Source organism: Polypterus senegalus, chromosome 11, assembly GCF_016835505.1.
Source record: "Polypterus senegalus isolate Bchr_013 chromosome 11, ASM1683550v1, whole genome shotgun sequence".
Classification (NCBI taxonomy): Eukaryota; Metazoa; Chordata; class Cladistia; order Polypteriformes; family Polypteridae; genus Polypterus; species Polypterus senegalus.
In genome coordinates, this window is record NC_053164.1 from 6,310,997 (window position 1) to 6,326,760 (window position 15,764).

Here is a 15,764-nt window from a genome sequence, read left to right on the forward strand (position 1 = left end):
CTCCCATGCGCACGTGTGTGACAATGTCTTCACTTTAAGTAAAACGTAAATACATTCATTGTCACGCATGCACGTTTGAGGATCACCATACAAGCTCCTCCCTCCTCCCGAGAGGGGGCGCTGCCACTAACAGTTGTGTCATGTTCTTCCTCCACAGCCCAGTGAGGGCAATTGACTCCGCCTCTTGAGGTCACAGGGATTTAAATAGGATGGCCACCTGATGGAGGATCGCAGGAATAGTGGGAAAGAGGGGTCCTTTCATCAGATTAGCGCTATTTTAGATGTGGAATGGCCAAATGGGGCAGGCAACTTGATGAATGAGGTCTCCAGGACTCTAAACAAATCCAAATCATATTATGTGATATTATCTACTGTTAAATTCTACTCCGTACTTCTACATTTTTTATTTAACACTGTATTGAGGATTTGTTCTGTTCTGTGTATTGTGCTGTATTGTATTGACACCCACTGCACGCCCAACCTATCTGGAAAGGGGTCTCTCTTTGAACTGCCTTTCCCAAGTTTCTTCCATTTTTTCCCTACAAGGGTTTTTTTGGTAGTTTTTTCTTTTCTTCTTAGAGAGTCAAGGCTGGGAGGCTGTCAAGAAGCAAGGCCTGTTAAAGCCCATTGCGGCACTTCTTGTCTGATTTTGGGCTGTACAAAAATAAATTGTATTGTATTGTAATTGTAATGGAGGCATTTTTTATCCAAGGAGACGCTCCTGAGAGAGAACCTCCTTTACGAGAAAGTGCGTCACTACCAGAAGCCTGACAATCGAGGCCACTTCACTACATGGCAGCTACTTTTGTGGTCATATCACACCATCGTACGTTATTTCTGTTTGAATGCTACCTTACTTACACAAGCAGGGCTGTATTAGCATCCTAATCTGTACCCTTCTTCCCTCAACCACAACACCATTTAAAATTAAATCTACAGCACAATGAATTGTGCATAAAGTAAAGGGGTCTCAAAACTTTCCACATCCACTGTATGCACATTTTGCAACACACGTTTCTTTGAACATTTTTCTAATCCTACATGACTGCCATGCCTTTTGGAAAGTCACAACTCACCTGCTGCTGTGTCCTCCTATCCGGTCCAGTAGTGTTGTAGAGCTTGGAAATATATGGCTAGTCCGATCTGAAGCAAACATAAAAGGCTGTAGGTGCTTTAAAGTCAGTGATCAAAGGTGGGGAGGCGGGGGGTCTGGTGAGTGAGCTCAGTGCAAATGCAGTTTACTTTAAAAGTCTTTGTGTCTCATAGGGGTCATAGGAAAAGTGAAGGAACGTCCATTTTGGGGTAAGACAAACAAGTCGTACTGGCCACCACGCCGATTCCAGTAGGACAACACGACTTGGAATGTTCTGTAAAAAGGGCAGAAAGAACACAAAATCAGTGCAGTATTCTGTGTCAAAAACAGTAAAAGCTAATCAAAAGCAGACTGGGCCTGCTGAACAACTATTAGGAATTGTTAAGGAACGCTTGCTTTGTTTGGCTTGATTGATGAGGTGTGCGATAGTCGATGACAGCTGCTAGGACCTATGAACATTTGGCTCGATTTTCCTCCCACACATCACTCTCCCCCATGCTTATTCTATTATGGTATGAATGACATTTTGTTTTTATATATCATTATTTACCCTCAGAATCCTTTTAGCAAGCCAGTTGGCCACACCTTCTTACTTTACAATGTATAGCACCACTCACAATGAGAATGTCAATAATCAAAATTACGTTCATCATAGTTAGCCGGATTACCAGCTCTTTACCAGTGTGTGATAAGAGGTCAGTGGCGATAATAATTTAATAAATAATCGCGAGTCCCAAAGCGTACAGGCTCCAGGTAGGTGCAGGTGCAGGCTGGGACGTCTTAACATATGGGCACAATGGGCCCCAGGAGCATAGAGACCCATGATGTTTCTAATACCCATTGTATGTTTCTGCTTTGCTATCAAAATAGGGGTCCCAGTGCACTACTTTGGCCTGGGGGACTATCTATGAAGCTCTTAAGAAATCCCTAGGTGCATGTGTGATTGTACCTGGACCCCTCCGAAATTGATTGGGGTGCTTGGCTGATTGCATATTCATGTGGAAATGCAAAACAGGTCACTCAAGTGCTTCATTTACACTTTGGAGCAGGTGGAGGACAGCACCTAAAATACACAACAGAACTGGGAGAAAAATAAAAGGAAAAAAGCACAGAGGTTACAGAAAGAAAAAGAACTAGGGGTCGTGTAGCCAACCTTGACTACCACAAATGGAGGCAGCAGTCGGATTAGCCAGAGGCAGTGAGGAGGAAAGTGTAGAGAAGAAACAGCAAAAGGGATTTGCGTCTGTTTTATAAACCTACGCACCCAAACCTGAAGAGCGCTTTTTTAGAATTATGAACTTTTAATGAACTATTTATTTATTGTTGATTTTATTATCCTTTAAAGTTTTGATTCTTTTAATATCCTGTTTTACAAAGTGGGCTTAGGCTCTGTTTTAGTGCTGTTCTTATTTTATGGTTTATGGTATACAGTATAAGTGCAGTGATAGGGCCACACCATGGACGTTGGTCACCAGTTGTACTGGGATGGTTAGATTGTGAACCTTGTGGGGAAAGGTGTGTGGCAAGAGGTCCGGGGCAAAGTGTGATTTTAGTAAGTAATAGGAAGTCCTGGAGCGTGCAGGCTCAAAACAGGTGTAGGCGAATGTGTGTGAGTGTGTGTGTGCATTCACCACTCTGAGTTTAAATGGAGTGTTTGGCTGATGGCATATTCATGTTGTAAGGTTTCTAAACTCTTTTGGGGCTACCCCAAATGGGACAACATACCGAAGTGTGTCCCAAAGTGCAATCGCCAGCCTATCAATGTTCAGCTTACCATTATACAGTAGGTGAGGGTAGGGATGTACGTTGACTGGTAAACTGAGAACTTTGCCTTCTGACTCAGTGCCTTCTTCAACACTACAGGTCAGTACAGTCACTGGATAGCTGCCTTCAATGCCACAAGCCATCTGTCGATCTCAACATTTTAAAAACAATAATGTGTGACATGTGACTCGCTGTCTTGCACCCCAAAAAGAGGAGGCTGAGTCTCAGTACTTTAGCAAAACCAACTCGATACAGGAATAGCAAGACTATTTATTATAGCGGGATCGACCATTCTACTATATACAGACACTATTATATAGTGCCTTTCACATCTATCTATCTATCTATCTATCTATCTATCTATCTATCTATCTATCTATCTATCTATCTATCTATCTATCTATCTATCTGACGGACAGCCGGGTCCTATGCCCGGCCGGACGCTCTGCTGCATACGTCCCGGGGGAGCCACCATGGACAGTGCAATGCCTCCCCCGGGGCGCCTGGGGCAGCCTCCCTGGCCGTGGGTCCTTCCTCAGTCTCCCCCGTGGCTCCATGGGACATGGAGTCCACCACAGCCCGATTGGGAGATGGGGTGGCTGGTAGGGGGTGCTGCAGAGAGCCAGCCGCCACATTGGACGACATGCCAGCCCCACCCGGAGGTGCAATTAAGACCAGCTGGTCAGGCAACTGGAGCATTTCCGGGTGGGCTATAAAGTGGGCCAACCTCCCTTCATTCTCGGCCAGAATCGGGACGAAGAGGACAAGGTTGCCTGGGAGGAGTGGTGGTGCCAGAAAGAGTTGTTGTGTTGGATTTATAGTGCTTTGGGACTGTGTATTGCCTGTGGGTCACGGGAAAGGCGTGCGCCCATGGGTGAAGAAAAAATAAAAGCCTGTGTGTTTTGTACATGTGCCTCTGCGTAGTCTGTGCCGGGTCGGGTGCTATATAGCGCCTTTTACACTATCTATCTATCTATTATATAGTATCTTTCACATCTATCTATCTATCTATCTATCTATTAGAAGAGAGTAGGACTTTAGGACCTTCAAAACTTTAGTTGATGATGATTTTGCAGAAATGAGGTGGAATGAAATGGACAGCTTTGTTGGGCTGAATGTCTTCTAATGTTCTAATAAACATATTTGACTTTAAATCTTATCCGTGGAATTGGACTAATTAAATAAAGCAAAAAAAGCATTTCAGGTAGAAAGAAGTACTGTAGTGCACAAGTTAAAATAAATGAAAGGGAACAGAATGTCAATCAGTTCACGTACATTCCTGGTTAAATGATTCATTGATTGTCTTTCCAATAGTTCTTGTCAGCGAAGTGTGGTGGGCAAGTTTTAACTCTTTTAGGGCGGATGTCGACTTTTGTCGACAAGAGGGGTTAAGGGCGCATGTCGACTAAAGTTGACATCCAGGGATAGAGGGCGATAATCAGCTGTTAATGGCGACAAATCTCACTGTCACGTCACAGGCATTCCCTCTGTGCTTGGAGGAATGCTAGACTCGTTGACTCGACAACTAATCCTAGCGTGTGCGTGAGTTGCGAAATGTAAACAATGGCAAGATGGCATCGACATGTGACAAAGGAGCAAAGTGAGTGCAGAAAAGAAAACACTCGGCAGACAATGTTTTGCGCATTATCGCGGAGTAGGACTCTGATTTTTCAGAATCGGATTTTATTGACAGTGATGAGGAGATCAAGCAAGAGAGTCAGAAGCCAGCATCAGCTGATCAAACACCAGTCGATGCCGCGCCAGCGGATCTGCTGCCAGTTGAGCGCCTTCACGCAGCCGATGCATCTACGGCAAGGTTCGCGTGGGATAAATACACAGACATTGATCTGTTGAGAGCCGATCTGGCTGCTGGACTTCACAAGACGGCATGGCTTGCTGTTGGACACGACAGATCACCAGCTGCTGTACTTCAGGCTGCTCTCTCCTGATGCTGCTTTTCAGCTACCGTCAGACGAGACAAACAGGTAGGCAGAGAAATTTTTTGAATCGCGGGCTGCGTTTGCATCGCATTCTTGTTTTTCAAAGTGTAAACCCACAACAAAAGACGAGATGAAGCGTGCTGTGGTATTACAAATAGAGATGGGACAGAACTGGTGATATAACTTCAGGGAGCATTGGTCCAAACGTGCTTTGTCCCCTGGTGGCTTTGGACAGGTTATGCAGCATGGTGATAGGTACGTGCTGCTGCAAAGTTTTATTCACTTCTGTAATAAACAGAAGCAAATCCCATGGGGTGAGCCAGGCTATAATGCCATGCATAAAGTTCATAAAGTTTCAGAAGATGAAAAGAGGTGACAATACGGTTTTCATGCGGGCAGAAAACTTGGTGGCAGTGGAATGGCACGATGGCAAAAGGGTGACTTGTCTCTCTACAGTACACACTAACAATATATGTGAGAAAGTGCAGCAACAGACAATTGAAAAGTAGGCACCAAAGCAACACGTATTGTAAGCAGTGCAATGTGGCAATGACTGAAATTGGCTGCTTTGAGCGAGATCAGACTGCGCAGGACTTTGCTGTGTAAAATGTATGTGATATGTATGTGAAATCATAGAGTATGCAGGCTCATACAACATGCAAGACAGTAACATTTGTCAAAAGTAAATATTTTTGTTGATTTGATATGTTAAACAATTGCTTTGTGTTCTTTTTTAAAAAATGTTAGTTTTTGGAAAAATATTCAGCCCTGGGAGATAAGAAACAAAAAAAAAATTAGCCCTAAAAGAGTTAAACTAGCAGGTCATCGGTCATAAAAACAGGCCACAACGTGTACAACACCAACCTTTTAACCCATTGAAGTAATGATGTCATGTTGGACACACTTCCATCCGTCTGCTAACATAGACTCACTCCACTTTCCGCTATAAAATACACTGATTTGAGTGATGTCCCAGTGGAAACTCTCTCCATGTCTATCAAGACACCGTTCCCATGTTTGCCAGGATAAAAATTCCAAATGAGAGTGTAAGAAATGGATTTTTAAAGGCATGTTGCCACCAGGTACTACTGTAGGTTGGAAGAGAGAAGCTCCACAACTGGTACCTCATAATTCTTCATCTCTGTTTTCCCAAAGAAAATTGTGATACACACTTTTTTTCCATAATGGACGGATGTGTCTACTTTAATGTTTGCTTACCTGTTACAAAATGAAAACGATGTGTGCATCCACCCGACCGTGCATATTTCTGTAAAAACCACTTAAAGAACAACTTTCTCTCTTCTGGACATAAAAAAAGGCATCTTTATGACTTTCTAACTATAAACTTCTGACTGTGTAGCAAATTCCTGATTTTGGACTGTTTTTACCGGTGTGACCAAACAAGGATGCAATTTTTTTAACTGCTTAAAATCATCAGTATCCCTATTGGTATAATTAAAGTACAATGTTTTGCCATTAACATGTCAAGCAAAATGACCCCTTTCATTGGCTACATCTTGCCTGAAAAGCTTGCATCTAATATATAAAGCAGAGTCAATGTGTGTGTGTATGTTTGTTTGTCCGCCATACAAATCTGCACCGGGCGTCCGATTGGCACCAAACTAGGCATGGGGCTCCTTTGTGACCAGAAGAAGGTCTTGGGGTATGTTTGATTCAGAAAAAATGTTCGTGGTTAACCGCAGGGCACCTTTTCACTAACACCACCTTCAGCACATGTCCCAGTACTTAAGATGGCCGCACATTGCCACAGACGTTCACCGTGGTGCCATCTAGCAGCAGCTTTGGTCTCTGTGTGTCACTCTTTACCCATGTTTCTTCGAATTGCCAAGAGATGGCAGAAGTGTCCAAGTATGAGAAGGTTGACCATAGACATAGAATTACCAGATGAGGATCTGAGTGAGCAAGACGAGTGTCAGTCTGTAGGAGATCAGTGAGGTTCTGATGAGCTTTAAATGTTCAGAGTGGTATTTAGTATTGTATTCTGTAGTTAACAGGGAGCCAGTGAAGCTGAGAGAGAATCAGATAGAATAGCATTACAATAATCTATACGTGAGGTGACTCGGGCATTAACCGATACTTCAGTACTGTGTTGTTGCATAAGAACAGGACAAAGTCTAGAAATGTTTTGGAGATGGAAGAAGGCAGTCCGAGAAATGTTACTTATATGGGAGGAATTAGAGCGGATGCACTGCCGTATGGTGTCGACTGTGCAACACAGTAAATCCAACGTCTATCTATATATGTCTGGAAATGCCATATGGATGTAAAACATGAATGACCCAGTGTGCGTGACCAGCTAACACTCCAACACGGCAACATCGTCAACATCCGTTATATTTGCTCGCTTTCCGACTCACAGTACGATTTCAGTGTTGCTCTTTCTGACTGACTGGTGCTATTTGTTCACTTTCCGACGTATCGTTATGAATAACATAAATTCATCTCACTGTGGTGCTTATTCTGTACGTTATACCATGTAATGCATTATAATTGTCCTGATTTTTCGCTAATATACCCATGCCACAGAGAAAAAAACATAGAATTGAAAGGTCCATTTCAGATGCCACAAGACAGTCTATTTCAAGGACGTCTGAAACGCCACAGCAGACAGAATCCACAATGGAGGAACTTACAATAAAATGTGAATCAAAAAACTGTTGGCTCTATTTCTATGTTCTGTTTCTTTCATTTGGGAAATTCACCGGTTATAGATTCCCGGGCAACACTGGGTACTCCAGCTAGTATTCTATAAACGGGGTCATTTTGCTTGACTTCTCACTACATTCACAATGGCTAACACGTTACAACACCCTAGTACATTAAAATGTCATGTAGCATACTCCAATGCCATGCTGCAAAGGTTTTCTTTTTGCCCTCAAAGATGGCTGAACTGCTGTATCATAGCAACACCAGACCCCCAAATCCACCCCCCACCCCAACCCCAATGACTTCCTTGAATGTCCTGATTTCAAATGGACTGACTATTATCTACTAAATGTGTAGGGTGTTTCAACTTCCCAGTGACACCACAATCCACTTTCTATATTTCAGATTTGTTTTTGTAAAGATGCTTTTGAATGTTGCAACTACTAATATTGTAATTTGGATATACAGTATAATTTCTTTATCAACAGAATGATCTGCCGCTCAACATGTTGCAGTGCCATTGGTCTTCGATAATGGATATTTATGCCATGGACACTTAATTGAAGACATTAAGAGCTTTTTTTTTGTATAGATTCAAAACAATAAAACCGAACATATTATTTGTACATATTTCACAACTTTCATTCCTGGGTGTTCCTCTCACATTGACTGACACTTTTATCGTTTTAGGAAGCTTATTACAACATTAACTGCCACAAGGGATAGACGGGCATCTCTACCAGAATAGGGGAAGGCTCCTTACCCAGACGGGACGTGAATGGTCAAGTTATATTTATGGGATAAATAAGGAATGACAGGAAAAGACTATTTCTAAGATCCGTTTAATCCCTCAAGACATTAGATGGCAGCAGCCCAGGATATTGGTGTCTTTTTGGGCACCAGTGAGGTATGCTGGGAATTGTAGTCCGGTAACGCAGCCCTGCTGCGGTCTGGAGGCACCACAAGAGGGTGCTGCAGGGTGCCACACCCCTTACTATAATGGACTTCCGTCTGCACCAGAAGTGCTTCCAATAGACAAAGCCCTGGCATCAATAATAGGGACCACACTCCCTCATCCAGGCGAGTCAGTGCTGGAAGGAAGGAAGGCAACACTTGACTGGAGGAGAGCAATGTGGCATTGAGAGGAGAGAAAACTTATGCTTTGTGCTTATACTGAGGTACTTTGTTATAAATCACCATTTATTTGAACCTGGGACTGTATTTGTGTACTCGTGTTTGGGGTTTGGGGCTCACTGGCACCCCACTTCCATCACACAACATGTATGAAAATAAAAACAAATCTGCTGGATAATATGTGCAAAACATAATTATATTCTCAAATAAGATAAATGTCTGACCTTTATTTTGAGGGATAGAATATTGAGTGAAGCATAATAAAGTACTATAGTACTAGTAGTACAGAGTAACTTTATTCATGTTCAGTAATGTGTAAGTATGCTGTGTCTGTGGAAATTAAATGGAGTTACACCAAGCATGAAACCTCAAGGGCCTCCATGGGGGGAGAGTCTGCAATGAAGCAGAAGACCACTAACTGCAAGAGGATGAGCGGTTTAGGAGAACAGGACATCCAGCAGAAGAACTAAAGGAGCTCAAAAAATATCAGCACACAGCATTAATGGTGTGGCGGTCATTAACAAAAAGATGAGAAAGTGCCCTGTGGCGGCGAGTGAAATATTACACTTTCAAAGCCATACAGTTAAAAGCCTTAATTAGCTGTAGACATGAGAATGGCGGGGTAGCTACTGTGAGACCAAAGTGAATGAAAAATAAAATGTAACAGATATCATCACCTGTAGTATCCATTTTAAATGGCTACCATATTAAAAAGGGATTATCCTATTATTCTGTGATAAAGCCTCACGGAAGGAAGGATTTAACAGAAAGAGCACTAAGTGAACTTTTAACTGAGAAGAAGACGCTGAAATCACTGCAGATGGCTGCTGGATACGCACGAAATGGGAAGTTTCATCTTGGAGGAAAGCCTAAAATGAACAGGCCTAATATCGTGTGCACAAAATTAGAAATTGTTCTCCTAGGCATTTTCATCCTGTTGAGTTTTTGGCAGTTCTACTGTATATACAGCACATCCGCTGCCAAACCTAGACATGTGTGGAACAAGGTTAAGATTGTAAAGACAGCTAATCGTTTGAATCACCAGTTAGACCAACTAGGACACATGGGGACAGACTTAAAAGAGGACCAGGATGTTCTTGCATTGCTGTCTGTTTATGGTGATGTCACAAACTTGGATTAGTTGTTCTAGGAAGAACAAAAAGAATGTGTTTCGTGCAATAAATTACATCCTAATGAAAATGAGTAAACCAACAAGTTTTTTCAGCAATGATAATCAGAAGGACTTGAAGGGGTGAATGACACGTCAACTGACTCCGGGGGTTCACCCCCTAATGAAATACAAGGGGTCTAAGTTATAAAATTTCAAGAACATTGCAATTGTTACTATAGACACGTGGGGTGTGTCGTTTTATGCTATTTCAGGGATAATGATCACAAAAATATTTTTGATATGTGATTCTTTACCGGTTCCTAGTCCTCTAAAAGGCTTTTCCAGAAAGTTAAAAATGACACATTTCAAACATAAGCATGTGCTGGAATCATTGTCAATCTCCATACTTTCATTAGAACATTAGAACAATCGAGAAGAGAACAGGCCATTCAGCCCAACAAAGCCTGCCAGTCCTATCTACTTGTTTCTTCTAAAAAATCATCAAGTCGAGTTTTGAAAGTCCCTAATGTCTTATTGTCTACCACACTACTTGGTCGCTTATTCCAAGTGTTTATCGTTCTTTGTGTAAAGAAAAACTTCCTAATGTTTGTGTGACATTTACCCTTCACAAGTTTCCAATGGTGTCCCTGTGTTCTTGATGAACTAATTTTAAAGTCACCGTCTCAATCCTCTGGACTAATTCCCTTCATAATTTGAAACACTTCAGTCATGTCACCTCTTTATCTTCTTTTGCTTAAACTGTAAAGGCTCAGCTCTTTTAATATTTTCTCATAATTCAATCCCTAGTCGCTCTTCTCTGGACCTTCTCTAGTGCTGTTATGTCCTTTTTGTAGTCTGGAGACCAAAACTGCACCCAGGACTCTAGATGAGGCCTCACCAGTGTGTTATAAAGTTTGAGCAGAACCTCCTGTGACTTGTACTCCACACATCAAGGCGCTATATAACCTGAAATTTTGTTTGCCTTCTTAATGGCTTCTAAACACTGTCTGGCAGTCGATATCTTAGAGTCCACTATGACTCCTAAATCCTTCTCATAAGGTGGACTCTCGATTTTCTGACCGCCCATTGTGTATTCAAACCTCACATTTTTACTTCCTATGTGTAATACTTTACATTTACTGACATTAAACTTTATCTGCCACAAATCTGCCCAAGCCTGTCTGCTATCCAAGTCCTTCTGTAATGATATAACGGATTCCAAATTATCTGCTAATCCACCTGTCTTGGTATCATCTGTAAACTTCACCAGCTTGTTCCTTATATTCCTATCTAAATCATTTATATATATTAAAATAGCAGCAGCCCCAGCACTGCCCCCTGCTGGTCACCACTCTTAACATCAGCCAGTTCTGATGAGGTTCCACACCATCACCCTCTGCTTCCTGTGTCTGAGCCAATTCTGCACCCATCTGAAAACATCACCTTGAACTCTCACTTCTTTTAATTTGATGCCCAACCTCTCATGTGGCACCTTATCAAATGCTTTATGACAGTCCAGATAAATAACATCATCTGCTCCACTTTGATCAGATCCTTTTGTTGCCTCCTCATAGAATTCCAACATGTTAGTAAAACATGACCTCCCTCTTCTGAACTCATGCTGACTGTTCAGAATAACTCCTGTTCTTGCCAGGTGTTGCTCAATCTTATCCTTAATAATTCCTTCCATTAATTTTCCTGTGATGCATGTTGAGCTTACATTAGGTCAGATTATTTTCATTAGGACAGATAATCTCAAAACCCAAGGTAAGCTACCACAGCTATGAAGATGATACGCGGCTTTCTTTATCGATAGCGCCAAACAACACTGATGCTCTTGGTTCTCTGATTCAATGTCTTACTCGTATTTCTGAATGGATGAGTAGTATCTTTCACAAACTAAATAAGGAAAAAACAGAAATCTTAGTGATTGAAAAAAAAATGGAAATAGTAAAGGTATAAGAAATAAACCTGATCATTTAGATTTAAAATTCAAGGTAAAGAATTTCGGTGCAGTCATGAACTCTGACCTAAACTTTAAATCGCACATTAACCAGATAACTAGGACTGCATTTTTTGACTTAAGGAATATTGCGAAGGTTAGACCTCCTATAACATCACAAGACGCTGAAAACTGAATTCACGCTTTTGATTTTACTCAGCTAGGTTAGTGTAACGCAGTTCTAACTGGACTACCTAAGAAAGTCGTCAATCAATTGCAATTAGTGCAGAACGTAGCAGCAAGAATTTTAGCCAAAAACAGAAAGTCTGAGGGCATCACACCAGTCTCAGCATCATTACACTTGTTGCCTGTGTCCTTTAGAACTCACTCTAAAATACCGCTAATGGTGTATAAATCCTTAAATAATCTTTTCCCCTTCCTATATTTTATCATTTTTGTCCCCCTATACTCCAAGTTGTAACCTTAGATCTTCTACTGGTCTGCTTATAATTCCAAGAGCCAAGCTTAAAAGAAGTAGCAAGGTGGTCTGCTGTTATGCACCAAAAATCTGGAATACTTTACCAATGGAGATTCGCCAGGCTGATATTGTGAAGTGTTTAAAAAAAAACTGAGTTAGTTTATTATGCTTTATTTTAGTGAACATTCTCAATACTATTTTTTTTTTAATACTGAAATGCTTCTGTTTTATAAATTGTGAATTTTGTTTAATATGAATGCAATCAGTGTATCTTTTGTATAATAGTTCCTGTTTGCTTGTTGTAGCAGGGGGGGCTTTAATTAATGAAACACCCGTGGGATGTACATGTAGCATAACAGCAGACTCCTGGCAAAAGCTGGATCACACTGTTGCAGGTAAGGTGTTTCTCAATACTCTCCGTCTCTCATGTAAGCTGACAAGTTTTGAAATTGTGTATTCTGTCTGAAACTGCATAGAAACACTACGTCATGTGGTTACTGATGTATCTTGAGGTTCTGTCGTCACTTTTGGTGGGCAGAAATGGATTTTAAAAGTGTTTAATTTGACGGAGATCCAGCCTCATTAGCATATTGTTTGGCTTGCTACAGGAGACTGAGAGAGCGCCTGTCTCTGCGTGCGCTGACTGTGCCCCTTACTGCTTGTCTTTTATGTATGTTACAATGTTAATTATACTTTGTCCTTCGTTGTTAATTGTTCATATGCATTTCTTAAATTTGTATGGTTTTGAAAAAGTTAATATAAAAAAAAGCTGGATGACGCTGTTGCAGGAGACTGAGAGAGCGCCTGTCGCTGCGCATGTTGATTGTGCCACTTACTGCTTGTCTTTTAGTTGGATGACATTGTTGCAGAAAAAAACGGCAGAATCCGGATATTGGTGTGTCTGTCTTCTTTCAAATCATCAGTGACCATTTTAAAGCCCCTACACTAGGAACCCATTTTTTAAAATTTGGCTCGTTCCTAGTTATATTTTACTTGTACACTTAATAGACCATGTAAGTATTGAATTATCCTACTGTTCAAGGATTTACAATATTCACTAATCTCTGCTTCCTTTTCTGGTTCTTCTAACCGACACTCTGTGTGTGGAGCCACCAGTGTCACCAGCTGTCCATGAGACTCAGTGCATCAAAGTCTCTCAGGCAAAGTCTGCAAACAATGAGGAATAATTTAAGAACATTTAGGTTATGTAAGGACAGAGTGGTGTCTCTGAGGTAAGGATCTGCACTGGTAATAGGAAGGTTGTCGATTCAAATCCCCTGACTATACTCAATTGGGCCCTTGAGCAAGGCCCTCCGTCCTGTGTATGACGTTGTAGCGGGTGCCTCATGTGCTATTTTTCCATTGGCAGTCTGCTGCTCCGTAGGGTGCATTGCAGGGGAAGTGGACACTGTAAATACACCTTTAAGGGGGATGTCATAACACGGTTATGATGGTTGGTGCTGAAGACTTAAAAAAACAGAAAAGAAGGGGAGAAAGGGAGACATCTTGTGATGGAGCAAAGGGAAGTGACAAAGTAGCGCCAAGAAAAATACCTGCTAGAAATTTTTTTTTCCCTAACCCTAATTTGTTCAGTCAGCGACACAAGGGAGACGCGTCTCTGAAGACGGACTCTTTTTTCTTTGGTTTCGCTGACGATTTTTTGGACCGGTAGGATTGATCTCTTTTGATATCGGCTCGACGGCCGGCATATTCCGGTGGGTCTTCTCTTTGCCATAAACAGTAAAGACAGTTAACCTATATGGACAAACTGGTTTCTCCTACTCATGAACATCTCGCTCCTAAACCGGGGAAGGTGGTGTTGATTGCTATGCATTTGTTTGTTTAAATTTTTTGTCTATATGTAAAATATATATATATCTGTATTTTTTGTCTGGTCTCTATTTTGTGATATGGCTTGTAACTTAATGCAGAGCTGGGACATGTGGTGAGGGGTCAAATAAAAGGACGAGCGTTGGTCACGTTGCCTCGAAAGATTTTCGATGTTTAACTGCTTTGCTCCAGCAGTTTTCTAATCGTGTGGCAACCCGGGGGTTAGTTGTTCTCCCGGGGCAGTGGTCCAATGTTAATCTGCACCCAGCCCTGCAAGTAGGCTCTCCATCCAGCAGGGAAATCTTGGGGGTTGGTGGCAGAATTGGCTCTCCAGATACCATAAAAAAACCCCTCACCATTCCATCTGAACTAGTGTTGTGCTGAGGTGTCACCCGTTGGATGGATGCACTCAGGTCCTAATCTGGGATACTGAGTTGGTTTGTCATGTGGTGTGTGAGGCAATGTGCTGTATCAGTGCAGGCTCCTAACCTGTCTCTCTCTAGGGTTAGGTAGGATGTGCAGTGGTGGATGGCTAGTCTTTTGGCCTTAGAACCCCTGCAGATTAAAAAAAAAAAAATCAATAAACAGAAAGGTATTGCTAGCTAAGCAGAGGAAAGTTATGTTCCAAAACACAGAGGTGGACCGACTCCCCACTTCTGACGTCACGCTTCCCTCTCTCTTCGGTCCACAGCCTCTGTCTCAGATTAGCATGAATATATGACTCCTGCAAGCGAACTATGATTCTTAGTGCAATGAGAGAAGTTGCAAAATCAACCGGAATGTTGAAGCAAATTCTAGAAAAAACCCGATCTAAATCTGTTAAGTAGTTTTCTCGTTCGCTAGCTAAGCAGATGTAAGGTACACGCTCTAAGGCTGACATGTGATGAGGAGGGCCCCGCCCACTCCCCTCGGCCCACTGTGTCTTTCTCAGATTCATGCAAATAAATCGGTACCACAAGTGAACTATGATGCTTAGCGTGGTGAGAGAAGTCACAAAATTAACTGGAATGTTCAAGCGAATAATAGAAAAAAACCCAATCTAAATCCGTTAAGTAGTTCTCTTGTGAAAAGCGGACAGACATACAGACAGACAGACATACAAACAGATGTTGGATTTGATATATATAGAGATGAAAAAGAAGATAAATGAAATTGACTCTTCTTGTTGCAAATGACGTGGTTCATCGGGCTGAGAACTCAGGCAGCATTGGGGTGGTTTGCGATCGAGTGTTAAGTGGCAGGAATCAGGATCAGCACCTCATTAGGATAAAGGTGGGCTGTCTTCTCCGAGTGGGAGGGGAGTTACTGCCTGAAGTGGAGGAGTTTACGAGTGAGGGGAAACTAGATGGATAGATAGACACACGGATAAGGACAGCAGTGGTGAAGAAAGAGCTGAAACAGAAGGCGAAGCTTTTGATTTACCAGTTGATCTACGTCCATACCTTTACCTATGGTCAAGAGCTTTGGGTAATGACTGAAAGAATGAGACCATGGATAGAAACAAGCTTTCTCCCCAGAGTGACTGGGCTCTCTCTTAGAGACAGAGAGATACATAGACATCTGGGAGAGACTCAGAGTACAGCAACTGACCTTCCTCATCGAAACGAGTCAACTAAGATGGTTTAGGCATCTGATATGGATGTGGAAGTTTTACAGGCACAACTAGCTGCGAGAATTATATCTCTTAGATGACCCGGGGACACCTTGGGATTTCACAGTATGTGTTAACAAGTTAATAAGCGTGTACTGAGATGGTTGCCTCCGTGACTTGATTTCAGGTAAGTGGTATAAAATGACTGAATGAA

At 41.9% G+C, this 15,764-nt stretch overlaps 1 protein-coding gene across 5 annotated transcripts in view; it reads right to left on the reverse strand.

Moving 5' to 3' along the window:
• The window catches only part of LOC120538647 (leucine-rich repeat and fibronectin type III domain-containing protein 1-like protein), a 561,847-nt gene that overhangs the window by 56,354 nt on the left and 489,729 nt on the right, over positions 1-15,764 (reverse strand). For 4 of the 5 annotated variants that reach the window (XR_005635489.1, XR_005635490.1, XR_005635492.1 and 1 more), the window contains exon 6: positions 1,077-1,367. The exons of the other annotated variant lie outside the window; for it this stretch is intronic. The gene's annotated coding sequence lies outside the window, so the exon portion shown is untranslated. The remainder of the gene's footprint in view (positions 1-1,076; positions 1,368-15,764) is intronic. 5 annotated transcript variants of the gene reach the window in all.